Source organism: Adiantum capillus-veneris, chromosome 26 (assembly GCF_014529385.1).
Source record: "Adiantum capillus-veneris isolate H3 chromosome 26, ASM1452938v2, whole genome shotgun sequence".
NCBI classification, from domain to species: domain Eukaryota; kingdom Viridiplantae; phylum Streptophyta; class Polypodiopsida; order Polypodiales; family Pteridaceae; genus Adiantum; species Adiantum capillus-veneris.
This window is the reverse complement of record NC_140956.1, coordinates 22,883,218-22,896,943: the sequence shown is the minus strand read 5'-3', so window position 1 is coordinate 22,896,943 and position 13,726 is coordinate 22,883,218.

Genomic DNA, 13,726 nt, shown 5'->3' with positions numbered 1-13,726 from the left:
AGAGAGAGAGAGAGAGAGAGAGAGAGGCTACCTACTAAAAAAGTTAGGGTGAGAGAGAAAGATGGATAGATAAAAATCGTGCTACATATGATAGGTACATATAGATAGTTTTACTACTTTATTTGAGTATGTTTGATTTTGAAAGAGGTATGGAACACAAGCATGGCTTTGTTATGGGGAGAGCTACTCAAGAGAGCTTTGGTGGATAATTGTTTGAAAGAGCTTTTTGGAGAGAGATTTTTTGAGTAGTTTAGCAACAAGTTCAATATCTAGAAACATCTCTCTTTGAAGCTCCCTCCAAAAGCTAGCTCAAAACCTCAACTTGGTCACTCAAAATGAGTTGCCATGTTGAATGCAATCTCTTTAATCAATTTGTGAATTTTTCCTTCTTCCCTTATTTTTACTCTCTATTTCCATTTATATGCTTTTGAAATATGTTGTAATCTAAATAGTGCATTGTTACACTTGTTTTCAAAAAACATATTATTTTATTGTGATAAAAAATGTTAAATATTAGTGACTCTCTCTCTCTCTCTCTCTCTCTCTCTCTCACAAAGAAGCCTTCTATCATTAAGTTTGTCTCAATAGCCTTATGCAAGCCATAGTGAACTTTCACCTTGTTTTACTTTGTTTTTTTCTCAATTTCTTCATTTTTTTCAATCATTATTTTTTATGCTTTTGAAATATACGATACAACAAAGGTTTCAAAATGCTACTATCACTTTCTCCTTTTCTATTATCACAAAGAATCTTCTTATTATTAAATTCCTCTTAATAGCCTTATGTAAGCTATAGTGAGCCTATGCTTATTAGACCTATCTTTTCTTATAAAGAAATAAAATATTATTTTGCTTTAGTTTGTCGATGGATCCTTTTGTTTGATTGTTTTTCTTTTTTTTACTTTTCATTTTAATTTGTTTTAGAATGCTGATATAGCCTTCCACCTTGTTGTTTAAGTGGAGTCCTTCCCAATATATAAAGCATTTGTGATTATGTGTATAATAGATAATATAATTTTATATTAAAACATAACAAAAATGGCATATGATTATAAGTATCATTCAAACCTACTCTCCATAACTCTCATCCCCCCTTAACTTTAACAAGCCTTCATGACTTCTCACCTTGTTTTTAGACTACATAAGGAGTCCTTGGTAATGCATTAGATTTTTGGTACAATTGTGGACCATTGGATAAAGCTTACAGATTAGTGCCACATGGTAAGAATCTTTTTTTATAAATATTTCTTTTAGGTCTTTGTGAGATGTCTTGACATTTGTGCCATCTTTAAAGAGGGCCATTGAATATTGGGTCACCCACAATCTTTCTTGTCCTCTTTCCTTTTTTTTTTTTCTCAATTTACTATAATACTTCCAAGTGGTTTTTCAGACATTATGTTTTTATGTTTTAAATTATACTATATCCTAAATAGTTTATTGCTACACTCTTTTCAAGAAACATTATGATAACAAATGTTTAAAAAATTACTATCACTTTCTTGTTTACTCTCCTCGTAGCCTCATGTAAGCCATAGTGAGCTTTCACCATGTTTTGGACTACATAAGGTGTGTTTATTAAAGCATTGGATTCTCGGTGCAATTGTAGACCATTGGATAAAGCTTGCATATTTGTGCTACATGACAAAAAACTTTCTTTCTTAATATTTTTTAGAGAGGTGTTGACATTTGTGCACCTCTCTCTTTTTTCCTCTCATATTTGTGCTTCCAAGTGATTTTTCAAACATTACTTTTTATGTTTTTGAAATATAGAATAGTTTAAATCGTTTTTTTTTTCAAGAAACATAATATTTTATTGTGATAACAAATGTTTTAAAAAATTAGTGTCACTTTTTTATCTTCTCTCACAAAGAAACCTTTTATCATTAAATTCTTCTCATAGCCTTCTGTAAACCATAGTGAACTTTCACCTTGTTTCAAGAAGAAATGCGGTTAGTATCATGAAAGCGACACAAAACCTATGCCAAAGTACACCCCATGGCAAAGCCTAACTCATATGGAGGGGATAATTCCAACCTTGCTATGAAAGAACTTGAAACATGCTATTGTGTCCCAAACACTAAACGTCATGACCCTAAACAATCAAAGCTTGAAAGATCCTACTAGGAGCCTACTTTCACAATACTTTCATGCTCAATGGATAAAGTGTGATTTATTAGGTTGCTTTTGGCCCTTGTAGAAGGATGCATCTTACAAAAAATACTACTACTTTGGAGCCTGGGGCATCCACTAGGAAATATGTAAGATAGTACATGCGCACAAAATAAGGGATTTATAATTAAGTACATTTATAAAAAAATGTACTTACATAAAGGGTTTTTAAATTGAGAAAGTGAAAATTTCAATATATAAGGGCTATCTTTTTTTTAAAAAAATGCATACATAATGGTACATATAATATTTAAAAATATACAAGTAAGGGATTATTTAAATCTCTTGTTTGCACGTGCTATATGCAATTTTTACACAGCAGACTCCCCGAGATTTGGAGTCTATCTATTTACATTGTCTTTTCCAAAATGGACTTCTGGATTGGTTTCCCCCCAAAACAATATTCTGTGAGTGATTTGACTTACTTTTTGGAAACCATAAGATGCTTGATAATGTCCTTATTACCTGGAGGTATCAGCAACCTATCAAGAATCTTGTCTATAGTAATGATTTTTCACGTCACAACACTATTCCAGAATGCGCTTGTATAAATATACCTCTTTTTGCAAAGATTTTGGTGATTTGGGAAAACATGTCTGCACTTGTGATCTTACCATTGTTGATGACACCACGGTCCTAAAAATCCTTGCTAAAGGACTACATCACATCCCTTGCTTTCTAAAAAAACTCATATCTTGCCTTATCAGCTTTACTTAGCAACTTAACTAACCTTGTCATTTCTCTTTGACTCGACTTAACTACATTAGTTCAACAATGTTTTTTTCAAAAGATCTCTTTTCTACCATACAAATGGTTGTCCACTAACAGTACTTGGATCACACCACACCTTGGGACTTCAATTTCAAAAACTCACACATAATTGGTTCGTCATAGGGCTTGATAAAAGCACCAAGTGCCTACTCTTATGTGTAAAAACTTGGCTTGGAAAGCAGCACACTTTAGTATTTTTGGAAGGGCACGTTGCTTAGCCATACCCCTAGTATGATTACTGATAAGATCACTAACAATCTTAATAATATTGTATATTCTGTTAAGATAGTCAAGCTTCCTGTGCTATTTTCCACATATAAACATCATAAACATAAATTTAGATGGATATCTGATGCCTCAAATGGAATATTCATTGACATTACTAAAGATATCACCTTTTGCCTTGACCTTATACTTTCTGAGTTTGAATCTGTGTGTGCAACTAAGCAAAAAATTTGTTCAAACCTCCTCAAGATACATTATAACCCCTTTTTGGCTAGCAAAAAACTTCACTGCAGTCTCTCTCAACTTACCTAGACAAATATTTCATCTCTTTACTGCAGATATTACTCAATGCTTTGAGAATATACCCCTGAATGGTGAATCGAGGCTGAAGAATAATTTAATTAAGATGATCGAGATAGCTTTTAAGCATACGGGGTAAAAAGAATTTTTTTACATCTCCCTCACCAATAAACTGTTAACCCTCACGACACACGGACACCCATCACCTACGATGGACGCGTATTATGTATTCGATAGAGTCAGGTACCGGGCTTGTCGGACCAATAGGGAAAGGTAGAGTGATCGCCGATGAGAGGCGCACTTTAACTTGGACATTCAAGGGATTAGTTGGTTAAGCATGGGCGCCCAAGTGTGAATGGGGTGAGCTCCTATAAAAGCCAACTAAACCTAATTTTTACTCATTCTCTCATTTGTGCAATTGAAGAGTGCTCTTGCTCCATCTCCATCTTCTTCTTCTTCACCTCCTTGTGTGTGTGTGTGTGAGAGAGAGAGAGAGGGAGAGTGTGTGTGCGATCGAGCATTGCGAAGGCACGACGGCGGCGAAGCGGTTGAGCGCGGCACGACTGCAGCTTCTTCTTCATCGCGGCGAGGAATCCACCACGAAGGCGAGCGTAGAGCGGTGAGTGACACACCCTTTGTTTTCTTGAGCTTGCTAGTTTAGGCTTGTTGTGTGCTTGGAGCCGTTTGTGGCTCGCATACGGTGTATTGGCAAGTCCCTTGCTTCGACAGTGCGGCAAGGAGCGCACATTTTTGGCGCCGCTGCCGGGGATATGCCTTACACTAAGCTCGGTTAGCACTTTACGCTTCCTTGTGGTGCAATTTCTATCATAGGAAAAGCAGGGAAGGAGTGTGTGGAGATTTCTGTTTTTTGCGTTTTCTGCAATTGCTGTCAAGTTCCAATTTCTGCTATTGTCTGCGTTTTTCAATTTCCGCAATTTCTGCATTTTCAAGTTCGGCGTTTTCAAATTATGCAATTTTCTGCATTTCTGTCAATTTGCTGCAATTTCTGCGTTTTTTCTGCATTTTCTGTCAATTCTGCAATTTTCTGCATTTCTGTCAACTCGCTGCAATTTCTGCGTTTTTTTCTATTTCTGCGTTTTCCCAAGCCCAAGCCCAAGCCCAAGCCCAAGCCCAAGCCCAAGCCCAGGCCCAGGCCTCAGTCCTCAGTCTTATGATATATACTAGACTCACTCTTATATATATACCCTACTCCCTCAAGAGAGAATGAGGGCATGTGGGACAAGTCCTCCACTCTCCTCCTTTCTCTTCCCACTTGCACCCTTAGACTTTCTAGTTTGGGCCTAGTTCCCTACTGAAAATTGACAGTTTTAGGGATTCCGAGGGCATAGAGTGACCAAACGGAGGGCTGTAAATCACGGCACGACCCTCTGACCGATACGCTCGTTTCGAGCCATCACACGGCCCATTCCACGACACGCTCTAAAAAATCTAGCAAAAAAACAAACAAAAAACACGCTAAAAACTAGTCACAAGGCCTCCTAGAGCAGTTTTTTGACACCTTAGGGTATCAAAAGCACATGCACTTACGCTCTGGGCGGGTGCTAGAACACGAGCATATTGAGAGTGCCTCTGTTCATACGGACACCCATTACCCATCCACGATAAGCTCTAGACCCTCAGCGGGGACACAAGGTAGCACCACCCAAGACCCTAAAATAGCCGCTAGTGATTCCTCCTCCGACTCAGAAATCATGGAAGCATACCCTAACCAAAACACTGAGAGAGAAGGCCATGCACCTCCCGAAGCTCCACAGCCTAGTACTAGTATGTTTAGCCGTTTCATGGAAACATTAGGTAGAGGTACTCGCTCGGAACCTGATGCAAATGAAGCACACGAAGGGGGTGGGGAAGTGGACTCTCCTTTCACATCGCACGTGGACCCCACACCCCCAAAGAGTGTCCATGTGGATATCCTACCAACTTCTTACCAAGAAGGCCCTGTTGAGCTGCCTCCTTCAGAAGTTCCCTCTAGAGTACCGTTGGTGGCAAGTAAAACCACGGGGAGCAACATTGCTTCTACCTCACAAGAAACCGTTAACACGTCGACTCTAGAAGGATTGTTCATTAATGATCATTGGACATACGACCTCCACACTGAGGTGTTGACGGATCTACACTCTGGCCACGCCTACCATGTAGGATGGATAGAGATTGTACAATCCACCTCTAGTGCCACGAGCATCGAAGATCAACAGAAAATGATCTGTAATGTTATCCATGGCATTATTCAATCAGAAAGGCAAAATCGAGGGGTAAATATACTCTCAACTGGCCCCATGAGATTTCTGGATACGAGCAAGGCTCAACAGCCTACTCTATCTCAAATGGAGACTCCTCTAATGAGCCCCATGGACCCATCTTACGTCATTTCACCTGGGGTCTCTATGCAATCTGAGCCTCCGAGAGAAAACTTTAGCTTCCCTAACTTGGCTCAACCCTCTATCAAGGAAAACACAGTGCTCACTCCAGGGATAAGCCTAACAGAGAATGTACCGATGACATCTACGGTTAGCGCAGTGCCACTACCTAGTGTTGTAGTACCTAATATGGGGCCTCGACCATATGTGCCTTTAGCCCCTTATGCACACATGGCCCCCACACCTCCAATTGTACCACTTGCTTACGCTCCTCGAGTGCCGCTCCCTAGCTCTTATCCGAGTGGACCTATGCCCGGTTATGTTCCATATCCTGCATCATCCACACATATGCCAAGACCGGTACCCGTTCCTCTCCCACATATGATTCCAAGAGTACCTCCACCGGCCCTGCCTCCTCACATAGGTGACTTGGCAGCGTTTGCTCAAACCATAGGTCGATCTATTGCGGAAAATATGCATCATGCATCTGATAGAGAGCCTAGAAGTAAGGCAGTACAAATTGCCAAACTCACGCAAAAATTCAATGGGGACGAAGATGCTAGAAAACACATTGAAGTGTTTGAACAAGTATGTGATTCCTTAGGGGAACGCAACGAACTACATAAGTGCAATGCCTTAAGCTTGACATTAAGTGGGAAGGCTGGAGATTGGTATAGGACCCTAAGGGTGGACGAGAAAACAATCTACCCTACCCTTCGAAGGTTGTTTCTAAAGGAGTACATACGAGAAGGTGTGCTTTGGGGTGTAGCATCTCAGCTACAGAAGGCCGAACGTAAGGAAGGAGAGTCAGCAAGGGACTTCATTAGTCGTCTAAAGCACTTAAACTCTCGCTGCCCTGTAAATGAGCGCTTCAACAATAACCAACTGCTTGATTGATTCATTCGAGGGTTGAGGAATGAAGGAATCTATAATGGACTAGTGATTAGAGGTATCACAACCTGGGAAGATGTCACTGCCAATGCAATCCAATTAGAGGACAACTTGATGATAGCAGGCATGAGGGTGTCTACTGACACGAGATCCACTAGCTCACAAGCCATTGAGTATGAACCCATGACTGCAAAGCCCATTGCCAATGAGCCAAAGGTATTTGAGACATTCTTGACAGACCTCACCAAGGCAATCCAAGAGTCTCTTAAGGATAATCGACCCCCTCAAAATAGTCACATGTATCCAAGAAGGGAGCAACAATGGTGTTCCATTTGCTTAGGTCCACATAGCACTAGTGAGTGCCCTACGTTTAGAGTAAAATTTAATGGAACTTGCAACGCATGTGGTAGGTATGGTCACCAAGCTAAGGATTGTTTAATGATCAAACGTATGATGGCAAATAGACCACCTGTAGCCTACACGGATGCGCCTCGAGCTCCTGTATTGATGCCTGCTCCACCTGTTGAGCAACTACCGCAACACATGGTCCCTAGATCTCAAAATGTTGTACAAGCTACACCGTTACCACCTCCTGTGCTAGGACCGCAGCCCCCACATCCAAGAGTCGCCCCTATGAACCAAGTGGGTTGCGAGCCATCAAATGCTTATGCAGATGGTTGTGAGGAGGAAATAGACACTAGTATTGCCTACGGACTTGATACATTGGAAGAGTGTCCTATATACTACATGGAAGATTGTTGGGGACAAGTCAACCGGTTTATCAAGCTGCTGCTCTCGCATCCAGAGGTCAAAATATCAACACCCAGGCTAGGAGGCCACCTCTTCAATGCTACGAGTGTGGTGGATCACATCGAGTAGCGGAGTGCCCTATTAGGCTGCAAAAGAATGCTGCACAGATGCAAGTGAATCAAGGGAGCACGTCTGCAATGCCAATACTCACATGTAATCGTTGTGGCATAGATCACTTGATTGCCCAATGCCCCTATAACCCAAATGCGCCTAAAATCACACCCCTGAATTTGGTCGAAATTGCTAGTGTGACATCGCCAATACCACCCGTCGCACCCGCTTATGCGATTACACGGTCCATGCTTCAAGGGCCAGGACATATCCTCGAAGAGAGAGATACCGCGTCAATTATCCAAGCAAAGAAAAAGAAGACACGAAGGAAGAAGTCGCAGAATACGGAAAATTCAAAGCCAAGTTCCAAAACAAACATAGGAACAGGAGATGACCCCGTGTATATGAATGACCTCGAGGATGATTCAGATTCAGTCGAGACAATGGAGACTAGAACCAATACCACAAAGGGAAAGACCGACAAAGAAAACCGTAACATGGAACCAAATGAAAACCGAATGAGAGAAAACCATAAAGAGCCTCTGAAAACACCACAAGTGTTTCCAAATCCAATCCAAGACCCCCAAGATAAACCGCAGGGGCAAAAAGGAAAAAATCATAAAAAGAAGATTGGGACGTATCCAAACCCAGTAGACGAGATTGAGCAGGTGAAACATCTAAGAGGTTTAGTGGAGGAGACTCAAAGGAAACTAGAACCAGAACCCATGCAGGTCAAACTTCATGACACAGTGTTTCCCACGCAAGTTCATCCACCCCACATGAACCATAGACCGTTAGCCATATCTAGTATCATCCAAGAAGGGAGTGAGGACAGGACATCAGAAAGTGAGCATACACCCTTCTTGTTGGAAAGGATGTTTAACGAAGGAATACCTGATCCCATTGAGGAATATGAGATTCCATCCTCACTAGTTCCTAGTCAAGGACCTACACCCTGCAAAACGCCAATGAATGTTGCCAAACTAGTGGACTTCATGTCTTCTGAGGTCCGAACCACGATCATAGCAAAGCTGTATGGAGATCCTGAGTTATTCCTTGCACTTCGAGCATTCCTTAACGGAGAGCTACGAACGGGATTACCGCAGTTTGCGCAACCAAATAGGCCTGACTCGATTATGATTGATGAGGAAAATCATGTGCAATCACTTGACTTAGATGGACACGAGTCTGTGATTGAGGTACCCATTAACGAATTAGGGCAGTATTTTGAAGGCGACGAGTCTAATGCGACCCTACCCATCACTACCAAGGGATTAACTATAAAGGGAATTCTTGATGGTGGTGCGGGAGTTAGCATCGTTACAAAAGATTGTTGGTAATCCATGGGAAAACCCCGCCTCAGTGTTACTAACATTGTGGTAAAGATGGCAAATGGTACCATAGCCAAACCTATGGGGATGCTCAAGGATCTTAAGATCAAAGTTCTAGGATACAAGGTGCGACATACGTTCATTGTAATGGATTTCTCTAAACACCTTATGTCATATGAAATGATTTTAGGACGACCATTCATGAGGGAAGCACAAATGGTTCACGATTGGTCTAAAAATCATGTCTATTTGCAATTCCAAGACTCTGACCTTAGAGTGGATTTGGTGACTGGTAAGGTACACCCCTTAGGGAGTAAAACCATTATTGATCATCGCTCTGACACCACAGTTCACTCGGCCCCACTACAATATTGTTACACTTGTAAGAAGGATACAGACATTGGCCAAGATTCTCCTTATATGGATATCCTACCTGGGATGACTGAATCAGACAATGTGGATTGGGTCCACCTAGCATCAACCATAGACACTTGGGGAAATAGGGGGACGACCTGGGTAACACCTGAGGGGGATGAAATGCCTATACCCTTAAATATGCTACAAGCAATGCATATCGCTTCCGACAAGACTCATCCTAAGGTAACAAAGAAAACATACAAGTGGGTCCCTAAAGCTTCTTTAGTGACCATAGCTAGTGCTAAAAAACAGAAGCCTTGTAAGAAATGTACCACTCGCTCCAAGAAAAGTAAGAAAATGTTGCGATGGATCCCTAAACGACTATTGGAAGCCCAAGGCTACTATCAAGGAAATGATCAAATCTGGGTGCCAAAACGTAGATTGTGCTCTTACCTATCACCTGACCCAAGTGAGCCCAATCCCGTAGTTCCAAAACGAATCAATGATCGCGGAAAGGAAAAAATCACAGAATGCTACACACCCGCTCCCGAGCTAGTTTGGGTACCAAAGAAAGAACGATTTGTTCCACCTAGCTCAAGAAGGGGGGAGTCCCATGAAGATTCTAGCTCATCATGCAATACATCCATAGAGGTAAAAGCTTCTACACAGCCTCCATCTACAGTAGTGGACCTCCATGAAGCTACAAAAGAATCCACACCTCCCAGTGTTCAAGAATCACCTGATGAACCACTTCAAGTTCGATCCTGGGAGAGTACCTTACCACCGTTGCAACTCAACAAGGTACCTAGGGTAATAGAAAATTACTGGCAAAAATCCTCACCTATTACCAACTGGAACAATTGGTTTCAAAGGGTGACAAGCTCATTTCAAACGGTATGATCTACCCAAGGAAGGGGGGAGTGTTTGCTGACAGTCATCATTCACTTGTTTCCCTCTCAACCTTTTTCCCTGACCTCTCAATTCCAATCTTAGGGAATGTATATATATATAGCCTTATACTCACAAAAAAAGAAAAAAAGAGCAAGAGCAATTAGCAAACGAGTATGCACATTAAAGTCAAAACATTGACTCAGACCTACACATGTCACATCTGGTACAGTGAAACAGAAACCTATGCCATAAAACACCTTTGATCCTCATCACTTGAGTGATGGAGGGTAGGTAAGATTAGTACGATAGGAGTGTTTCTGTTTTAGAGTTGAGTGATTAGCAAAGTTCTCTTTTCCCACTGATGTGCCTCCTAGAGGTATTGTTTGTGTTTCATAGTGTGTACAGGAGCGTGTTGCTATTGATAGGATTTGGACCTTCATGGAACCTTCAAATCAAGCGCGACCATCAACACAAACAGGTGTTTCTTGTCCATTAGCATTGCCCTTATCTTTTTTGCATCCATGTTTGTCTGCTTTGATTGTGATTGGTAGCATACTATTCAGCGCATTGGCTTAGTATCAAACATTTAATTCAATGTAATGTTTTGTCATAATCACTTGTTTAGAGGTAAAAATCAAGCAGTCCGACTAAGCTAGTTTGACCAAGCTAGGTATTAGAAATCTTCTCTTAATACCATGGGGAATGCCTTCCTAATAAGCAATGGTTACTTAGGTTCTTAATCCGATTTAGGCAGCATTGTATGAAATGTACTAGGGCTTTCTAGTGGGCTTGACCCTATTGACCTTTAGCTTAAGTATTATAAAGGGAGTTTACTAATGTGATGAGCCTGGGGAGGGTAACAGTGTTATATGACCCCCCAAAGTTACAAAATTAAAATGCTGAAAATGAACAAGAAAAAAATCAAAGTGCCACAATGTAAATTTTAAGCTGGAAGAGAAATCCTGGCTTGAATTGGTACTTCACTCACATGTATTGCCTATGGTACTAGAGCCCTAGAGGTTCCCAGTGTGGGCGCTTTTCCTTGAAAAGCAAAAAACCCAAGGCATACAAAATAAGCACACACATCATAATTGAATCACTGTGAAAAGACCTTGGGGGGTCAAAGAAAAAGTAATCAGCCAGGCGATGATTTCATGAGAAATTCCTTTTATGGTAGCTTAACTACAAGGTTTTCTAGATATAGCCTCTAGTCAGCCCTTGAACATGAATACTTGGCTCTCGCGATTAAACAACTTAATTGACCACTGAAAATTAAGAAGCTTACCCATGGTATTAATATTCGATCTCTAGTGCTTTTCGACCGTCAAATTAGCGACCCCAGACTTGTTTAATTTTCTACCTTTACATCTGTTTATGCATTTGATTACATTGCAATTTAATGTTCATTGCTAACAAATTGTTTGAAATTCTTTTACCAATCAATGTGTCTACCTAAAACTGCATATGCTTTTTAAGAGAATGCAATTACTGTGCCAATGTTGTTTGATTTTGCAGTGACTGAAGAAGGCTAAGGACATTCATCTCAAATGCTCTTCCACCTCGACGAACCAGCTTCAACTCAATAGCTTCCGAGGACGGAATCTACATCAGGAAGGGGGGCATGTTAACCCTCACGGCACACGGACACCCATCACCTACGATGGACGCGTATTATGTATTCGATAGAGTCAGGTACCGGGCTTGTCGGACCAATAGGGAAAGGTAGAGTGATCGCCAATGAGAGGCGCACTTTAACTTGGACATTCAAGGGATTAGTTGGTTAAGCATGGGCGCCCAAGTGTGAATGGGGTGAGCTCCTATAAAAGCCAACTAAACCTAATTTTTACTCATTCTCTCATTTGTGCAATTGAAGAGTGCTCTTGCTCCATCTCCATCTTCTTCTTCTTCACCTCCTTGTGTGTGTGTGTGAGAGAGAGAGAGAGAGGGAGAGTGTGTGTGCGATCGAGCATTGCGAAGGCACGACGGCGGCGAAGCGGTTGAGCGCGGCACGACTGCAGCTTCTTCTTCATCGCGGCGAGGAATCCACCACGAAGGCGAGCGTAGAGCGGTGAGTGACACACCCTTTGTTTTCTTGAGCTTGCTAGTTTAGGCTTGTTGTGTGCTTGGAGCCGTTTGTGGCTCGCATACGGTGTATTGGCAAGTCCCTTGCTTCGACAGTGCGGCAAGGAGCGCACATAAAACAATATGGATTAAGAAGTCCCACTCATCTCACCTCTTCCACTAAAATGAAGAAAAGCTGGTGTATTGCATTACCTGGATTCTTGACAATTGTTGTATCATCTTCGGAGGCCAATGTTTAACCACCTCCTAGGAATCCCTATGGGTTTTTCATGCTCACCCCTTTTGTAAAATTTATATTTAGCCTTCTTTGAATACAAATGGTTTCTCAAAACCATGAAAGGTGACGCAAATTGTCATAAAATCTCCCTATTTAAGCATACTTATAGGTACATAGACGACATTCTAAGCCTAGAAGGTAGATCTTTTTCATAGGAGATTAACCTTCTTTACACTAAGTGCCTTAAAATTCAACCAACTCATGGTAAAGGCTTCACTACATCCTCTGGTTTCTTTTCCACCTATGCTCCATTCCTAAACTTTACTATTATGTTACATAACCCCTATAATGGCGTCTATGACTACCATTTCACCTGGAAAAGAGATCTTTTGAATATCTCTTTCATTGAGCTCATAAAAAAGAAAAGTAATCGACCTCATAAAACAACTCTTAATACATGCATCAGTCTCCTTTACTTGGTCTTGTATTCATCCTCTAACTGCTGAGGGTGAGCTTTTTGAAATGGGGCCTCTAAACCCAAACCAATGGGCCTACCCTCACAAAATGTTCGTAAAGAGGTACGCACACTACTTGGGGCACCACCTTCTTTTAGGAGTGGAGAAGGAAACCAATCAAAATAACACTTTCACTCACCCACTCAAGCAACACACTTTGAAAACCCCCTTACTCTATATACACTTTGGACACTTAAACACCATCAACGATTATGCAACCCAATTCCGTGCATCAAAATGAAATATGCAATTTGTGGAATAGCATTCACCTTCTCCCCATAAGAATACCCATAATACATCCAAACTCTTCCTCTCTCAAGCACTCATCAAAAAATCATGCGCACAAGACTTGCCTCTCAAACACACAAGAGAATCACTTACATCAAACTAACACACTTTGCATAGAGAGCTCATCTCCATCTATGCAATGCCGTGACACAAATAAAATCACCATGAGAGGTAGCCACATGCATATGTAATGAAGCAAAAGAGAGTTGGAGTGAGAAATTTCTTTAGACCAATTGAATAAGTGTGGAGAAACAAACCAATGGTAAATTGAGAATAGAACACTTACTTGATTTCTCGCACACCTTTTAAGGTGTGTGTCCTTGAGTCTCTCCAAGGGGGGCTATTTATAGTTGTGTAGGAGTGGGATTATGCTACACTTAATTAGAGTAAGTGATTAGACCTAATTAAGTGTCCTTTGACCACTCATTGAATATTGGACATAAAAGGGACT